The 19567-nt window shown below is 40.0% G+C and overlaps 1 pseudogene; it reads left to right on the forward strand.

Moving 5' to 3' along the window:
• Positions 1-245: 245 nt before the first annotated feature.
• Positions 246-16944, forward strand: LOC115828495 (zinc-binding protein A33-like; annotated as a pseudogene).
• Positions 16945-19567: the final 2623 nt, after the last annotated feature.

Below are 19567 nucleotides of genomic sequence, written 5' to 3' on the forward strand. Positions count from 1 at the left end.
TCAGGGGCATTTGGTGTTAAACTGTGGGGGAAAAAACTATATGTCCTTTGGCCCTCTAGAGGGAGAATGACCTGTCTTTGACACTGTTCTTTAATAAAAGAGGAAATCAGAGACCAATCAGAATCCTTCACCTAAAACCACCCCCTCCTTGTCACATCTGTCAATAAGGAAGTAAAACTCACAGTATCAGTCAAGTTCTAATGCACTGACATCTAAAAAAAGTAAAAGCCAAACTCAGGTTAAAGTCTAACTATTTGGAGGGTGACAAACTCTAAACAAACAAGGGTTTACAGTCTGTACCTCAACGTGGAGGTCAGGAAGAAGATAGAAATTCCTGAAGTTCATGTGAGTTTCAATGTTTTTCATCTGAAAGCGAAAGTACAGTTGAAAACAATTTCACCATCGAGGAAGACCCCTGTAAAATGGCTACCAATCTCTCACTGTCAGAAGAGGATGTCTCCTGTCCCGTGTGCTGTGACATCTTCAGGGATCCTGTTGTCCTGTCATGTAGCCACAGTATCTGTAAAGTTTGTCTGCAACAGTTCTGGAATGGTAAAGAATCCAAGGAGTGTCCAATCTGTAGGAGACAGTCACAACATGACCCTCCCTGTAACCTTGTGTTAAAGAACCTGTGTGAGTCTTTCTCCCAGGAGAGAAGTCAGAGAACTTCAGCAGGGTCTGAGGAGTTCTGCAGTCTGCACAGTGAGAAACTCAAACTCTTCTGTCTGGATGATAAACAGCCTGTGTGTTTGGTGTGTCAGGCTTCAAAAAAACACACAAACCACAAATTACGTCCAATAGCTGAAGCTGCACTTGACAACAGGGTAAGAAAAATACTGTGGTAATAAAACAATTAAGTTCTGTTTTACCTTTTGTATATGTGTTAAATAGAATGTTTTCAGCATTCAAATGCATGTATGGTCAGATGAAATCAGCAAAATTAGGACATAATGTTGTAATTTCATTTACAAATGTTTCTGTATGTGACATATTGTACATGTTATTTGATTCATTCAGTAATTAATCGTCATAAATTCAAGATTATTAGGTCAGTCTATGTCAAACCAGTTTTCTGTAGCAGTGAAAAGTCAGATACAGTCTCTGTGTCTCTGATAAACACAGACCAGGTCAGTTCAGTAAAGTCTTGGCTGTGTAGTTTATAGGGTATGGGTCAGTGTATCAGACACACACACTGTGCAGTATGTAAGTGGAAAACACAGAGCCTCTCTGTAATTTTGTGTTACTTCTCTCCAGGAGGAACTCAAGACTGCACTGAAAACCTTACAGGAGAAACTGAAGATCTTTGAAAAAGTCAAACTGACCTGTGATCAAACAGCAGTGCATATTAAGGTGAGAAGAATTAGTAATAAGGACTATCTACTCATTTAACACAAAAGAATAATTTTGAAATACTCAGTTCCATAAATATAGCCTACTGTGGTAATTATGTATTCATATACATAATTTCAGACACAGGCCAAACACACAGAGAGACAGATTAAAGAGGAGTTTGAGAAGCTTCACCAGTTTTTACAAGATGAAGAGGCAACCAGGATAGCTGAACTGAGGGAGGAAGAGGAGCAGAAGAGTCAGATGATGAAGGAGAAGATTGAGAAGATGAATAGAGAGATAACACTTCTTTCAGACACAGTCAGAGCCATAGAGGAGGAGATAAAATCTGAAGACATTCCATTCCTGAAGGTAAATGAAAGTAATGCCCCCCCACCTCTCATCTCGCTCTCCCATTTTTCATAAAGATTATGAGGTCATGCCATTTTCTCTCTTTTCACAGAACTTTGAGGCTACAAAGAAAAGGTAATCCCGCTGTCTGTGAGCTCTCTGTTTATCTCTGATACCAAACCAACAACAGCACTGACTCCTGAATGTTATTCCAGAGCCCAGTGCACACTGCGGGATCCACAGACAGTTTCAGGAGCACTGATTCACGTGGCCAAGCACCTGGGCAACCTGAGATTCAGAGTGTGGAAAAAGATGCAGGAGATTGTTCAATACAGTAAGTGCTGTGTCTGTATAACAGGACAAAAACAATCAAATTTGAACTGGTTCAGTTAATGTGGTCATATATAATATACTGTTTGTTTGAAATTTGACACAGTGTACTTTTTCTGTTAACCTGTCACCAACCATAAACATCATTTATATCTCAATCTGTTTACTTACATTTATTCACTTAAATTCATAACTCACTTTTGTATTTATCACCATTAATTTCTTTCAAATTAGTTCAATGTAATTTTACTTATTAATTCATTTGCACTAATGAATACTCGTGACTTCCTATCAGAAGTCACAGACCATCAACAGAGTCATTATGCATGGGTATCAAACACACACACACACAGACACACAAACGTACACACACACGCACACAGAGTAGCGGTTCTTGTTGGTATGGCGCCCTAGACAAACCCCCAGTCTGTGAGTCTGTGGTGGAGAAGGTCAGCAGTTTTAAATTCCTGGGCGTCCACATCAGTGATGACCTCACCTGGACACACAACATCGCCCGGCACAACAGCAGCTGTGCTTTTTAAGAAGACTGAGGAAATTCGGCGTGTCACCAGGGATTCTCAGCAGGTTCTACAGCTGCGTAATAGAGAGCATCTTGAGCAGCTGCGTCACTGTGTGGTATGGGAACAGCACCGCCATGGACCGCACACACCTGCAGAGAATGGTTAAGGCTGCTGAGAAGATCGTCAGGGTGCCCATGCCATCTCTGCAGGACATCTACCACCAGAGAGTCCATAGAAGAGCCCACAGCATCATCAGAGACTCCACCCACCCCCAACACAGGTTCTTCGCACTTATGCCCTCTGGCAGGAGGTACAGAGGTGTCAAATGCAGGACCTGTAGGTGGAGGGACAGCTTTTATCCTCAGGCCATCAGACTCATCAGCAGATCCAATCCACTGCTCCTACGCCCACCCTAATCCACCTCACTATGCAGGAAGCTTCACTCTGACCTGCCCCCCCCCCCCCTTACACACACACACACACACACACTCAAACATACACAATCCACACCACATTCACAGACATTTACACACTGTCTGTACACAGAATTTAGCACAGGCATTTTGCACAGACATTTGCACTGGACTCTTGCACAGATGTTCGTCACCAAATACCTCTCTGTATATTTTACATAGTGTTCCTTAGATATTTTTATATATTTTATTATTTTTCCTTATCTCTTCTTCCTTGGATACTTTTATACACTTTCATTATTTTCCTTTATCTGTATTGTCTTATATCTTGGGATCATTTGATAAATTGCGTTCAGGAAGGCAATTAAGAATTTCATTGTATGGGGAAGCTTGTTTTACAGTTTTTGCCGATTGCTTACACACTGGAAGTGAATGCCTAGACAAAAGCACCAAAACCTTAACTTTTGTAACCCTGCCTTAAACAAAGACACAAAAACTACAAACACATTTTCTGCTTTGCACTTTGTTTGCAATTCGGCAACACATTGTTTGCAAAACACTACACACTGTTTCTTACATTAGACACATTTTTCATGGATGAACCTCTTTTAATCATTGGGAAAACACTTCTATCAGAAATGCAAATCATAGCTGAAATTGGCAACACCCACACACACACATGAAAACACTTTTACAGTAATTGAACACCAATCAGTCTGAGCCTTAGCACTACAAATAGACCTCAGGTAAGCTTTTGGTGGGGATGGGGTGTCAGTTGGGGGCTCCTGCAAGGAGTCTGCAAGGTGTTCTCCATCACCATGCCACCCTAGGTCGCTACAACACAGAATACATAATCACATTTCTGGATGCACTACATACTTGTACGAGACAGACCAGAGCAGCCCAGGTTTGTTGTGATCTGGGATAATGTTTGCTTCCACCAGGCTGCTCTGGTCTGAGACTGGTTCACCAACAACAATAATTTCACAGTTGTATACTAACTCCCCATTTCTAAGTCCTACTGAGGAATTCTTTTCGGCTTGGCATTGGAAAGTGTATGACCACCAACCACATGCCCGTCTGCCCCTTCTGCAAGCAATGGAAGAGGCATGTGGAGACATTGAGGTGGGGTCAGTCCAGGGTTGGATTTGGCATGCAAGGCGATATTTTCCCTGTTGCCCAGCCAGGGATGACATTGTTTGTGATGTGAACGAGGTGATGTGGCCAGACCCTAACAGAGGGCAGGATCCATAAACCATCCACCTCATCCCTTACAATTCCTTACATTACTAATTTTTGTTTACCATTGCACTGCAATATAACTGTAATTATATTTTTCAGTTTAGCGTAACATATTTTATTGATTACTGTACTGCAATTCTATTTTTCTTGGCAAAATGGCAAAAAAATAGCAAAAAAAAAAAAAATAAGCTGTATATATTTTTCTTTTGAAGCCTTTCATTTTTGTGTGTTCATTGAAATGAGAGTTGATGTACTGTACTGGAACAATCTTTCACAGGAGCCTGTATGAGAAATTTAAAAAGGTATATGAAATACTAAAGACAGAAGTGTTTTGCATAAAGTACATCAGTGTGTTGTTGCTGCTTTCAAAGTGTAATTAAAATGGTGCATGTGTGTATCATTTTGTCACAAAAATGCCATTTTGAAAAAGGTTTGTTAGGTTTTGATTGCAGTTTCATTTTGACATAGAAGTGAGATGTTTGTCTCCAAGTGTTATGTCTCATTCGCTTGTGTGTAGAATTTTAACACAATGAGCGAAATTCCGCAACAAGTGTGTAAGCAATCATAAAAAACTGTAACTGTGCATATGACAATAAATGTTTTGACATTAACTGACACACACACACACACACACACACACACATTACATAGTTTTAGTTGTTATGCGTTTTAGTGTTGTGAGACAAAAGAATTAATATTCAGTCTAGGTGTTCATTAACTGATAAAGCAGAATGACCTCAATTAAACTGACAACATGTTTTCTCTTTATGTTCACTCTTCATTTTCATACAAACACCTTCTCTCTGTTACAGTGGGACTGGCTTTTTCTAAAAGGATGTAATGATTTAGAGCTTCTGGAATTATGAAACAGTTCAAATGAAAATGTGTTCCATCTTTCCCTCTGTCTCTGTTCTCTCTCTTCAGCTCCTGTCATTCTGGACCCTAACACTGCGTTTCCACAACTCATCCTGTCTGAGGATCTGACCAGTGTGAGATTCAGAAATGCGAGACAGCAGCTTCCTGATAATCCAGAGAGATTCAACTCAAGTGTATTTGTCCTGGGCTCTGAGGGTTTTAACTCAGGGACACACTGCTGGGATGTTGATGTGGAGAATAATACATACTGGGCAATGGGTGTTGTGGGGGATTCAAACCAGAGGAAGGGAAATAAAGTCTATTGTGGAATGTGGTATGTGGGTTATTGGAATAAGACATACCATTCTCGTATGCCAGGACAGTCATTGACGCCCCTTACATTCATTAGGAAACTCCAGAGGATCAGAGTGCGGCTGGACTGGGACAGAGGAAAAGTGTCATTTTCTGACCCTCTGACTAACACACACATACACACTTTCACACACACTTTTACTGAGAGAATGTTTCCATTCTTCTGTAATGTCTGTAATTTCTCTCCTCTCTGTCTATTGTTCCATAATTACAGTAAACTCTCTCCTCTGAGGATCTTACCAGTGCCGTGTTATGTCAGAGTGGAACAGCACAGTTGGAGCTGATATTGTCACTGGATCTGAAATCAGATCAGATACACATTATTGTGCTCTGGAAATCATAACATACATGATGAAAACCAATCAAAATGACATAATAACTTAATTTAAAACTCTGTCTATCTTTTTTAATTACTGTTTTCTTCATTGCTCTTGCTCTTGCCTTTCACTTCTGTTTTTCCACGATCTGTAAAAATCTCATCATGTTATAAAAAAAATTTACATTTGAACTTTCAGTCAGATTTAAATCTTGTGGGTATATCAGGGATTATGTTTAAACAGTTTAAGAAATGTATCTCTTATATGTGATACTGCACACGTGTACTTTTAATGAAACTGGTATTGTCTCTGATTGAACTGGATAAAACTGACTGAAATGAACATCATATTGGCTTAGATAAGAATAACGTTTCTCAGTTTCACAAGTCCCCCCCACCCCCAAATCATTTAGGGTTAGAAGATTGAAAAGGACTTAAAATCAATGGGTATGTTACCTAAAAAGAAAAGCAAAGCCAAGCAAAACAAAACAAACGAACAAACAAAAAACTGTAAACAAAGCAGTGGGTGAAAATGTAGAGAAATGGACTGATCTCTGTGTATGTGTCACTCATCCATAAACTACAGAGATCAGAGTCTGCACAGGAGAGAACGCATGGAATGGAATGTATGTTACTCACTGGGAGTGTGACAAGATGTGTGATAGAAGGCAGTAGAATGTATGTGACAGAATGGATGTGACGGATAGAATGTATGTGACAGAATTTATGTGACAGAATGTATGTGATAGAATGTATGTGACAGAATGTATGTGACGAATAGAATGTATGTGACGGATAGAATGTATGTGATAGAGCTGGTGGTTTGTTTTCACCTGTTGTTGAAGATTTGACTCGTTCTGACTGGTTTCTGTGCGTGTGGTACCAGTTGTCAGTTTCTCGGAGGGCGCCACAAGGGGGAGCATCTAGCTTTTGGGTTCTCAGGATGTGCGTTTGCGCATTTCCCTGCCACAGACAGATGAGTGAGGGAAACAGCAGCGTGTCAGTGTGTTTGTCATAAAAACCCATTGTTCATTGATATTCACCCATTTCAGGGGTTCTACAGCAGCACTGGGACACTATGGCTGTTTTCAGTCATGCATTGTGAGATAATCTCCCTTTAATTTAATTTAATCTCATTTACTCTCCATTTAATAATTACAAGGCAGCTGTGGCCTAATGGTTCGAGAAGCGGGCTTGAGACCGGAGGGTCACCGGTTCCATCTCCGGAACCGGCAGGAAAAATGTGGGTGGGGGGAGTGTGTGAACAGTGCTTTCCCCTCCCATGTCCAAGGCACTTAACCCCAAAAACTGCCCCCTGGGTGCAGGTGTGCAGCCCAGTGCCCCTGTTCCTGGTGTGTTCTCACTGGTGTGTAAAGGATGGGTTAAATGCAGAGGTTAAATTCAGTACTCACTGCTCACAGTGTGTGTGTGTGTGTGTGTGTGTGTGTGTGATCACAGAGATTCTAATTCTAATTTGCTTTGTCAGATTAGCTTCATTATGACATTCTCCTATAAATACTCCGAGCCCAGTAGTGAAAGACTGTGAAATATGAGTGTCATACCTCATTGAACCAGGAGAGGGCAGAAGGTCACAGTCTGCAAAAAGTGAAGAACAGTTTTTTTTTCTTTTTCCATTTTTATTTGTCATGGACTACACTAATGTATATGTAATGTACGCAGTGTAGTGTGGACTAATATACGTTTTCACAGCGCTGTGTGTGATGTAGGATTTTTCCCCCCGGCTCTTCTCGTTTGCCAGTGGCGAACCGTCAGGGCCTTCAAGGCATTCAGAGAAGGCCCTGGAATCCTCAGATGAAAAAATAAAAAACATAAACACCACAGTAAATAAACACCACAGTGACCCTTAACCTTTGTGGAATCTTATCTTAATTTCCAGATTGCTGTATGTTCAAAATACATAGTATTTTTGTACAAAATATACTATGTATACCCCCCCCCCCCCCAAGACCCTAATTAGGATAAGCGGCTTAGATAATGAGTGAATGAGTGAGTGACTGTTGCCTCTCAGTTTAAAATGTTGTTTTTCAAGGTATTTGTAAATAGACTGAATGAATCGGGAAGACTTCTGTATCAGTCTATGTCAAATCTGTTTTTATGTAACAGTAACAGGTCAGATGCAGTCTCTGTGTGTCTGTCATTCTGTGTCTGTGATCAACACAGACCAGGTCAGTTCAGTAAAGTCTAAAACTGTGTAGTTTATAGAAGACAGGCAAATGTATCAGACACACACACTGTACTGTACTCTATATAAGTGGAAAACACACAGACTCTCTGTAATGATGCATCACTTCCCTCCAGGAGGAAGTGCACTGAAATGCACTGAAACCCTTACAGGAGAAACTGAAGATCTTTGAAAAAGTCATACTGACCTGTGATCAAACAGCAGAGCACATTAAGGTGACAGTAATTAGTAATGAAAACAATACAGTCATTTAACACAAAAGAATAATTGTGAGATAGTATTTAGCATCATGAGTACAGCATACCATGATAATTGTGTTTATTTATGTTTCTCATTTCAGACTCAGGCCAAACACACAGAGAGACAGATTAAGGAGGAGTTTGAGAAGCTTCATCAGTTTTTACGAGATGAAGAGGCAGCCAGGTTAGCTGAACTGAGGGAGGAAGAGGAGCAGAAGAGTAAGATGATGAAGGAGAAGATTGAGGAGATGAATAGAGATGAATTTCAGACACAATCAGAGCCATAGAGGAGGAGATCAAAGCTGAAGACATCTTATTCCTGAAGGTAAATGAAGATAATATACTGCCCCCCCCCCCCCCCCCCCCCCCGCCACCCCCCATCCCTCTCTCCCATTTATCATAAACATTCAGTACATCATGCCATTTTCTCTCTTTTCACAGAACTTTGAGGCCACAAAGAAAAGGTAATCCTGCTGTCTGTGAGTCTGGGAGAAGATGCAGGAGATTGTTCAATACAGTGAGTTTTGTGTCTGGACAACAGAACAAAAACAATACAATTTTAACTGGTTCAGTTAATGTGGCCATATGTAATACACTGTTCATTTGAAATCTGATACGAGTGTACTTAGTATTAACCTGCCACCAAACATAAATGGCATTAACATTTATATTTTATTTACCTAAATTAATTCATTTAAATTCATAACTAATTTATTTATTCATTTAATGTATGTGTTTTTCATTTGTTTCTTTCAAATTCATTTACTTATTTAGATGTAACCTTACTCATATATTTATTTACACAAATAAATACTCCTGATGTCAGAAGACACACCTCATCAGCACAAAATCATTATGCACAAGAATTAACTACACACACACACACACACACACACACACACATATTCACACTCTACATTCTTTCAGTTGTCATGTGTTGTGGTGTTGTGAGATGAGAGAGTGAAATATTCAGTCCAGGTGTTCTTTAACTGATAGAACAGAATGACCTCACAACATGTTTTCTCTTTATATTCACTCATACTACTACTATTACTACTACTACTACTACTACTACTACTAATATACGTTTACTTAGAGCCCAATATCACTATTTATAGACTTAAGGGCTTTACATGTCTATAACAAAGTCAAATCAAATCATTTTCATACAAACACCTTCTCTCTGACACGATAGCACTAGAGTTTCTGGAATTATGAAACAGTCCTAATAAAAATGTGTTTCATTTCTCTCATTGTCTCTGTTCTCTCTCTTCAGCCCCTGTCATTCTGGGCCCCAACACTGCAGAACCATGACTCATCCTGTCTGAGGATCTGACCAGTGTGAGATACATATATGAGAGACAGCAGCTTCCTGATAATCCAGAGAGATTTGATAAATATCCATGTGTCCTGGGCTCTGAGGGTTTTAACTCAGGGACACACTGCTGGGATGTTGATGTGGGGAATGACACACTATGGTATGTGGGTGTGGCCACAGAGTCAAACCAGAGGAAGGGAACAGGAGCCCATGATGGAATCTGGCGTGTGGGTTATGGGTCTGGCAAATATTGGTCACGATCCCCAGGACAGACATTGAGAAACTCCAGAGGATCAGAGTGCAGCTGGACTGGGACAGAGGAAAAGTGTCATTTTCTGACCCTCTTACTAACACGCACAAAAACACTTTCACACACACTTTCACTGAGAGAGTGCTTCCATTCTTTTGCAGTGTCTGTTAAGTCTCTCTCCTCTGAGGAGCTTACAAGTGCGGTGTTGTTTCAGAGTGGAACAGCACAGTTAGAGCTGATACTGTCTCTTATTAAACTCAGATCACTCACTCATCATTATGTTCAACTCATCATCACATACATCATGGAAATCTCAAAATAACATGAAATCCCTCTCAGCTGTTTATTACTTTTCAAACAGAGTGTGAATCATACAATGACAATCGGTAGTGTGGGGGGGTTCCAAGTCTTAATTAGGAGGGTCAAACCCCCCCAGTCCGCCTCGTAATTCGAGCCCTGTTTTGGAAGAATTTGTATTGTGAGTGAGGAGTAAATTGATAGAATAGGCGTCAAAATAAACAATTTTTAAGAGTATAAATACAAAAGTTCTTTGGGGTTTACTTTGAGAGAGATGTTCTCTGTGTCTGTCATAACAATGAGGTATCACCTGTTTATCTGATATATTCTTTTCTAGTTGAAATATAGACTGACCTTTCACTAAAAAAGCTCCTTTTTAAATTTTAATCTTTTATTTTTATTCTTTCATTGAACATTAAAAATATTAAGTTTTACATTAAAATAGCCACTTCCTCTGGTGTTTTTAGTAGGTTCCTCTATTGGTCCTCTAGAGGGAGACATGATACATCACAGGGCTTCAGAACATGCGCCTGTCTGTCATCAGCTGCACCTGTGTCTTGTCCATTTTGTGTATTTAAGTCTTGCAATTGTTACTCTGTTTTTCTCAGTCTTGTTGTTTTGACCAGTAAGTTGTGCTTGTGGTTTTGTTTTTTTTTGTGTGTCTTGAGTGGGTTTGTTCATTTGTTTTTTCTAGTGTTTCGAGTCTGTTTTTGATAATTGGCCTGGATTTGTTTTTTTAATTTCTCCCCTGTGTGTTTTGAAACTTTGCCTATTTTTTGTACCCGGGGGGTCTTCCAGAAAGCGGGTTTAGTGAAAACTGAGTTAGTTAACTCAGAGAAAGTAGTAAACCTCCTAACAGAACAGCCCCAAGGCTTTGTTTTGCTAGGAGAATGAAGACAAAGGGCTCTTCTAGTAGGAGGTTTACTCCTTGTTCCTCTGCTGTGGGACTAATTCAACTATTGACAGAAGTGTTGCCAACACAAGAGATTAATGGTGATTTTACGCCTTTTATTACACAGGGTTTTATTCCTCTGACTGGTAACGAGGAGGACAGGGTTCCCATTACTATTCTACAAAATGCCGATGCGAGCATTCTGTGTCTCAACGCTGTGTTTCACCTTTTTCCAATCAGTCGTAGTGTGGTTTTGACCTGTTGGTGTGGAGAATTAAAGTGTTTTACATATGCTGCTTCACACAATTAACCTCTCTTCTTCTTTTGTGTCTGGCCCAGTGCGAGTCAGTGTGCGAGAACATCTGCCTGTTGCAGGGGTTGATCTCATTCTTGAGAATGATTTGGCTGGAGGAAAAGTGTTTCCTACTACTCCCAAGGTAACTGAAAATGCTACTGTTGATGTGTGTGTTGTTGCCCCCACTGTGCTCGATGCGCCTCCCATTTTTCCGGCGTTCATTGTGACGCATGCCCATGAAACAAAAGTACGATAAGAAAACTGTCAGTCACAATTTTCAACCAGGTGACCGTCTTTTGGTCTTATTACCTGTTGTTGGATCCTGCCTCTAGGCAAGGTTTTGTGGTCCTCCTGAGGTTGAGCGAGAATTGAGTGACACAGACTATGTAATTAGATCACCAGATGGGAAGAAAAAGTCCCGTGTGTTTCATGTCAATATGCGGGCTGCCATGCAGAGGGAGGTTGAGTATCTTTCAGAAAATGGCTTTGCTGTGCCAAGTTCCAGCCCGTGGAGCTCACACTCGCTTCTGGTCCCCCAAGTCTGACCTAACTCTTTGAATGCCGTTACTAAGCCAGACTCATTTCCTCTCCCACGTATGGATGATTGTATAGACCAAGTAGGGTCAGCAAAATATGTCACTAAGCAAGACCTACTGAAGGGATATTGGCAGATGCCCCTTTCACCTCATGCATCTGAGATCTCAGCTTTTGTCAATTCCAATAATTTCCTTCAGTATACTGTCATCCCCTTTGGGTTGAGAAATGCTCCTGCCACCTTTCAAAGGCTGATGAATATGGCCCTGAGACATGGGTGTTTTATTGTGGGGGTTTTTCTGTGTGCTGCTGATTTTCTCCCCCTGCCTGAGGGTGGTGTTGTTCACCCTGTCTGGTGTGTGTGTGTGTGTGTGTGTTCTCCCGTGTGTCTCTGTTTCAAGTAATATGTTGAGTTGGAGGTGGCGGCTGGGGATTGGTCTGGAGACTGATGGCGCCATTTTTAAAAAGACGCTGTTCCGATGCCTGCTTGCCCCCCTGCTTTTCATGGCTCCAAACCTGACTGTGCCTGTTCTTGAGCAATCGCTACTTCTGTGTTTTCAGACTGACATTTGTTGTATATATTGTAAATAGTTTACACTAGAATAGCTCGGGTGGTTGTAGGAACCATTTCTGATTTAGGTTCTTTAATGACGCCTGCTGGCAGAAGGATTAACGTGTGCCCTTGTAGTGGAGCACGAAGGGTTAAATGTGTTCATTAGAAGGGTGCATGGGGAAGACAAAGGAGTTTGAGTTTTGGAAGTCTGGTCGGAAAGGTTTGGAGACGCCAGCAGGCATATGGTTTTTCAACTGATTTATGGATTGATGGATTTATTAATTGTTTAAATGAAATTAATTTTCAACCAATAATTTACCATTACTCATACCCAAACACATGTACATTGTAACAGCAATAAATATCATTTTGGAATCTATTGAGACCCCTGGGGTGTCTAAATGAAGTGACCAGTTGGAAGGCACTACGAGTATGAAGCCTTTTCTGTTGATTATTCTTTTTCTCCTGTTTTTTTGCGTTAGGGTGTAAGACATTTGTATTTTCTTTTGCTTTTGTTTGGGAAATAGGTAATTTAGTTGTAAATATAATAGACTGTTTTGTTTATAGCATTTGCCGTGCTCACCCTAACGCTAACGCTACCACCTTTTTGTAAATGAATCACTTGCATGTGATGTGTATTTGTTGTGGCACAGCTCATCCTTGGGAGTGGAGAAAGAGGGGAGTTGCTTTGTTATGCTCAGTTTCCCCCAGGCTGGGCATAAAATACTGAAAAGAACAACTAGATCCAATGACTGTTTTACAGAAAATGTAATCTGAGCAGTGAGTGTTCCTGTATTTGACAAAAGTTGTGTCTAAAGTGTTTGATGTAGGAGAACTCCACCACTGCATTGACATGTGGAAACTATTATGTCCTGTGTTTGATTTTTTAAACCATGTGACATCAGTTTTAGCATTTCCTCTGACAAATTTGATCTCCTTCATCTAACAAACCCAAACTCCATTTTTAAAGTGATCTTTCCAGACTGCAGGATCCAGGAGTATATCTCACAGCCTCTTCCCCTCACCCCACCTTTCTCCTAACTCTGATTCTTTCACTGATTTGAGGTGTTTGCTTTTGGGCTAATGTAAAAAAAAAATCACTTAAATGTTTAATTCAGTGATTGACTGACAAAAAACTGACCATGTAACATCAGTAACTCAAACAGCTCACTCACATCCTGCGATTTCTGCATTTAACATAATTTGTCTGATACATTGTACAAACTTCATAATGAAGACACATCAGCACCCAATCAGAATCCACCTTCACAGAAACTCCACCCACTGGCTGATCCAAACTGAAAGAAGGAAATAAAGTTCAGGCTTTTTAGATCATCCAGAAACATCTTGATGAACCTCATTCCTACAATGAAACAGAGCCAGAATCATGCTTCACTTCACTTTGGTCCACTGACACACCTTATCCTAAAGAATGAAATTAAACTCTGTCTTTACACCTCTTCAGTAGTCATCTTAAACCACTGTTCAAATCTTTCCTCTATACATGTGTAGGAAAAGTGGAGGACTATAAAAAGACAGGTGCGGTGTAATTAGTGCTCAGACCGTCTACATTCCAAAAGGACTGACTAAGCTGACGTATGAGAATGGACAGAAGAGAGAGATTCTTGTGAATGTGGTTTAACAGTGAAAGTGAAGTCAGCACTGCAGTGGCCATTATAGGAGATCAAGAGTGACTGTGAGAAAATGGCTTCCAGACTATCACTGTCAGAAGAGGATCTCTCCTGTCCAGTGTGCCATGACATTTTCAAAGAACCTGTTCTCCTGTCCTGTAGTCACAGTTTCTGTAAAGTTTGTCTGCAGCAGTTCTGGAATAGTAAAGAATCCAAGGAGTGTCCAGTCTGCAGGAGAAGATCATCCAGGGATGACCCTCCCCATAACCTTGTGTTAAAGAACCTGTGTGAGTCTTTCTCCCAGGAGAGAAGTCAGAGAACTTCAGCAGGGTCTGAGGAGTTCTGCAGTCTGCACAGTGAGAAACTCAAACTCTTCTGTCTGGATGATAAACAGCCTGTGTGTTTAGTGTGTCGGGATTCAAAAAAACACACAAACCACAAATTCTGTACAATTGATGAAGCAGCAGTTGACAACAGGGTAAGAAAAAATTAATCTTATAAAACATTATAAAATATAACTAATTTTCAGGTTTTCTGAAAGAAAATGCATTCAAAAGTAATTTGAAACTGGGAGAACAAGTTTTGTCCTACACTGCTCAAATATCCATGGAACATTCAAATCCCCAAAACTGATATAGAATTCTTTCCTAATTTCAAAGTTTGCACTTATGATACAGGACAGATCATGAGTTTAAGAAACACACACAGTAATTAATACTCATAAAATGAACACTATTGGGTTAGTTAAGACCATTGGATCAGACTGTTTCAAACCTGTTTTTCTGTAGCAGTGAAAGGTCAGATACAATCTCTGTGTGTCTGTCATCCTGTGTCTCTGATCAACACATACCAGGTCAGTTCAGTAAAGTCTAAAACTGTGTAGTTTATAGAGGATGGATCAGTGTATCAGACACATACACTGTACCATATGTAAGTGGAAAACAGAGATTCTCTCTAATGATGCATCACTTCCCTCCAGGAGGAACTCAAAACTGCACTGAAACCCTTACAGGAGAAACTGAAGATCTTTGAAAAAGTCAAATTGACCTACGGTCAAACAGCAAAGCACATTAAAGTGAGAGTAATTAGTAATGAAATCAATACAGTCATTTAACACAAAACAATATCTGTGAAATATTCAGTATCAGAAATGTATTGTACTATGATAATTATGTATTTTTATATTTCTCATTTCAGATTCAAGCCAAACACACAGAGAAACAGATCAAAGAACAGTTTGAGAAGCTTCATCAGTTTTTACGAGATGAAGAGGCAGCCAGGATAGCTGCTCTGAGGAGGGAAGAGAAGTTGAAGAGTTATATGATGTTGGAGAAGATTTTTGGAATGAATAGAGAGATATCACGTCTTTCAAACACAATCAGAGCCATCGAGGAGGAGATTAAATCTGAAGACATTCCATTCCTGAAGGTAAATGAGGATAATGTACTGAGTGTTTGTGATAAATGGGAGAAAGAGATGGGGGTGTGGGAGGGGACAGTATATCATGCCATTTTCTCTCTTTTCACAGAACTTTGAGGCCACAAAGAAAAGGTAAGCCTGCTGTCTGTGAGCTCTCTGTTTATCCCTGATACCAAACCAACAACAGCACTGACTCCTGAATGTTATTCCAGAGCCCAGTGCACACTGCAGGATCCACAGACAGTTTCAGGAGCACTGATCCAAGTGGCCAAGCACCTGGGCAACCTGAAGTTCAGAGTCTGGGAGAAGATGCAGGAGATTGTTCAATACAGTGAGTGTTGTGTCTGTATAACAGGACAAAAACAATCAAATTTGATGGGTTCAGTTAATGTGGTCATATATAATATACACTGTTTATTTGAAATTTGATACAGTCTGTTCCATGTTAACCTGTCACCAACTGCAAACACAATAAACATGTGTATTTATTTACTTACATGTAGTCAGTTATATTCGTAACTCATTTATTTATTTATTTAACCTATCTATTTATTCATCGACATATCTATTAATTTCTTTTATATATTGTTAAATAAATCAGTAATATTTGTCATTTTTCCTTTCAAATTGTTTACTTATTTTGATTTAACTTTACTTATATATTTATTTACACAAATAATTACTCCTGATGTCAGAAGTCACACATCATTAGCACAAAATTATTATGCACAAGAATCAACTACACACACACCCACACACATACTCACTCACTCTACATTGTTTCAGTTGTCGTGTGTTGTAGTATTGTGAGATGAGAGAGTGAAATGTTCAGTCTAGGTGTTCTTTAACTGATAGAACAGAATGACCTCAGTTACACTGACAACATGTTTTCTCTTTAGGTTCACTCTTCATTTTAATACAAACACCTTCTCTCTGTTACAGTAGGATTGGTTTTCTAAAGATTTAGAGCTTCTGGAATTATGAAACAGTCCAAATAAAAATGTGCTCCATCTCTCCCACTGTCTCTGCTCTCTCTCTTCAGCCCCTGTTATTCTGGACCCCAACACTGCAGAACCACAACTCATCCTGTCTGAGGATCTGACCAGTGTGAGATTCAGTGATGAGAGACAGCAGCTTCCTGATAATTCAGAGAGATTTGATAAATGTGCTTTTGTCCTGGGTTCTGACGGTTTTAACTCAGGGACACACTGCTGGGATGTTAAGGTTGGAAACAATACACACTGGGATGTGGGTGTGGCCACAGAGTCAAACCAGAGGAAGGGAACAGGAGTTCATAATGGAATCTGGTCTGTTTGTTATTGGCTTGGGAAATATTGGTCATGATCCCCAGGACAGAAATTGACACCACTCACATTCAATAAGAAACTCCAGAGGATCAGAGTGCAGCTGGACTGGGACAGAGGAAAAGTGTCATTTTCTGACCCTCTTACTAACACACACATATACACTTTCACACACACTTTTACTGAGAGAATGTTTCCAATCCTCTATAATGGCTGTAATGTCTCTCCTCTGAGGATCTTACCAGTGCAGTGTTGTGTCAGAGTGGAACAGCACAGTTAGAGCTGAAACTGTCCATGGATGAAATCAGATACACAGTACATCATTATCTTCAACTAATCATAATGTATGTTACTGGCATCTCAAACAAAATTACAGAGAAAAATTTCTCAACTAGTCTTTAATTTTCTAAGAATTTGTGTTTTGATTGTGGAGTAAAAACTTGATGAACTGATATCCTATTGTAAATGCTGTACTCTGAGCCCAGTGAAAGTCTGTGAAATAAGAGTGTCATACCTCATTACACCAGCAGGGAGCAGATGTCAAAATCTGCAAAAGAAAAGAGCAGGAGGGGTTTTCTTGGCCATTTGTATTGCAATGGAATATACTATTGTATATGTAATGCATGCAATGTAATGTATACTAATATACATTTTCACACCACTGTGTGTGATGTAGGATTTTTTGCCCAAGTCTGTAAATCTATTATAATATTAAAGATTCTTTTAAAATATTATCTTTTCATTTTCATTTTGCATTGTTCAACAACACTTTTTATTACCTCAGCAAAGTTTCACACTGATAAAATTCTTTATTTTGCTCCACAAATTCACTGACCCTGAGCAACAGCGTCAAACTGTCCTAAACAACACCTGTCCTGTTACTAGGTCAGTCAATGACTCTGTATAAGATGGAGAAAGCCAGTATTTAAATAAAGAGAAACTCAGTATCTATACCTGTGTTGTTTTCTGATGGGAATGAGGAAAGTGGGGGTCACAGAGCAGCTGGAGGTTGACACATGAACAGAGGAGTTAGACCAGTTTTAGTGTGAGTGAGGATGAGGAAAACAGCACCTTTCTCTCAGATATATCAACCACAAAAAAGTCTTTCGCTTTCTTTCTTTCTTTCTTATTTTCTTGTTTACAGGTGAACTCAGCATTAACAAAACTGACCCGTGCTGAGTTTACCTGTAAACATCAATAACATGATCAATGACTGATATGTAACTTCGACCACTCACTCTTCATGTTCCTGTTTCATTTATTTAACACAAGTTAAATAAATTCTGGTGAAGAACAATTCATTAAATCAGGACCTTAGTTGGTTAATAAAGATGACAGAATGGACTACACAGAAAATCTCTTTTATTTTTGACACTGATGGACTGTGAGACAAAATAAACAACTTGTGAAAGGTGAATAAACATTTTGGCTCATTAACCTGTGAGCAAACTGAAGCAAGTGAATTTATGCATGTAGCATGTAATTGTATACATGGGAATACAGATATTTTGAGTATGACTACTAAAGTCCTTTGGAATTTTCTATCATAGAGACAGTTTCTGGGCGGCACAGTAGCGCAGTGAGTAGCACTGTCGCCTCACAGCAAGAAGGTCTCGGGTTCGATTCTGTGTGTCCTTTCTGTGTGTCTGTGTGTCTTTCCTCCGGGAGCTCCAGTTTCCTCCCACAGTCCAAAGACATGCAGGTAGGGTGAATTGGAGATACTAAATTGCCCCTAGGTATGACTGTATGTGTGAATGTGTTTGTCTGTGTGTCTGCCCTGTGATGGGTGTCCAGGGTGTTTCTCTGCCTTTTGCCCTATGAGCGCTGGGAAAGCACCCCCTGCGACCCTGATTATGATACGTGGCTTAGATAATGAGTGAATGAGTTTCTGACATCACAATGAAGGCTCCTCTTCTGGCCACCAGAGGAAGCCATGGCATGACTTCAGAAGATGCACCTGTCTGCCATTAGCTGCACCTTTGTCTTGTTCAATCTGTATATTTAAGTCTTGCATTTAGGGCTGAATTTTGCTCATTCCAAAGTCACACATCACACATGGAGGTTTGTTTAATGAGTTGTGGATGCTTCTTTTGTTTTAAGTGATTTTTTGCTTTTCTTGTTTTTCACGTGTGTTTTGACAAGTGGCTTGAGCTCTGCATGTTTTGACTCCGTTTGTGTGCTCTGGAATTTTGTCTGATTTTTGACCAGATCTTTTGCTATCCTTTTTCCACATTTTGAGTAAGGTTTTTTTTTTTAAATTTTGTCCAAACCTTGTCTCCAGTGTTGTCTCTGCAGCTGGAACCACTCAGCCTTCCAAGCAGTCTGGTAGTAAGCCTCTGGTGCTCTCACCGCTATGACCTCAGTTTGGTCCCTGATCAGGGACTTGATCCTTAACAATAACCAATCAGATTGTTTTTTTCCTAAAGCCCACCTTCATCGGTAGTTTGTAGTAACATACAGGAAGATCAGATAGTTGAGCTCTCCATTAATCTCCTGACAGCTTTTGTCAGAGTTATGTTAAAGTGAAAGGAAGCTAATAACAAATCCTCCCCAGGGCGAGGAATTCCAGAACACAGGTTTTGTGGAAACTCAGAGTTAGTTAACTCAAAATAGTAAACCTCCTAACAGAAGAGCCTTATGGCATCGTTTTCCTAGCAAAACAAAGCCGTAAGGTTCTTCTATAAGGGGGTTTACAACTTGCTCTGAGTAAGTTAACTAATTCAGAGCTTTCACTAAACCTGCTTTCTGGAATGCCCCCCTGAGCCGACCCCCTGGTATTCTCACTCTGGCTTTAGTAAACCAACGAGTTTTTTTACTGATTTACACCAGATGTGAAATTAACCTGTGTCATAATGTCATCCATAAAACCTGGAAATGGTGGTGTTCTCATAGAGGTGATTAAC

The sequence above is a fragment of the Chanos chanos genome, chromosome 15, assembly GCF_902362185.1.
Source record: "Chanos chanos chromosome 15, fChaCha1.1, whole genome shotgun sequence".
Taxonomy (NCBI): Eukaryota; Metazoa; Chordata; class Actinopteri; order Gonorynchiformes; family Chanidae; genus Chanos; species Chanos chanos.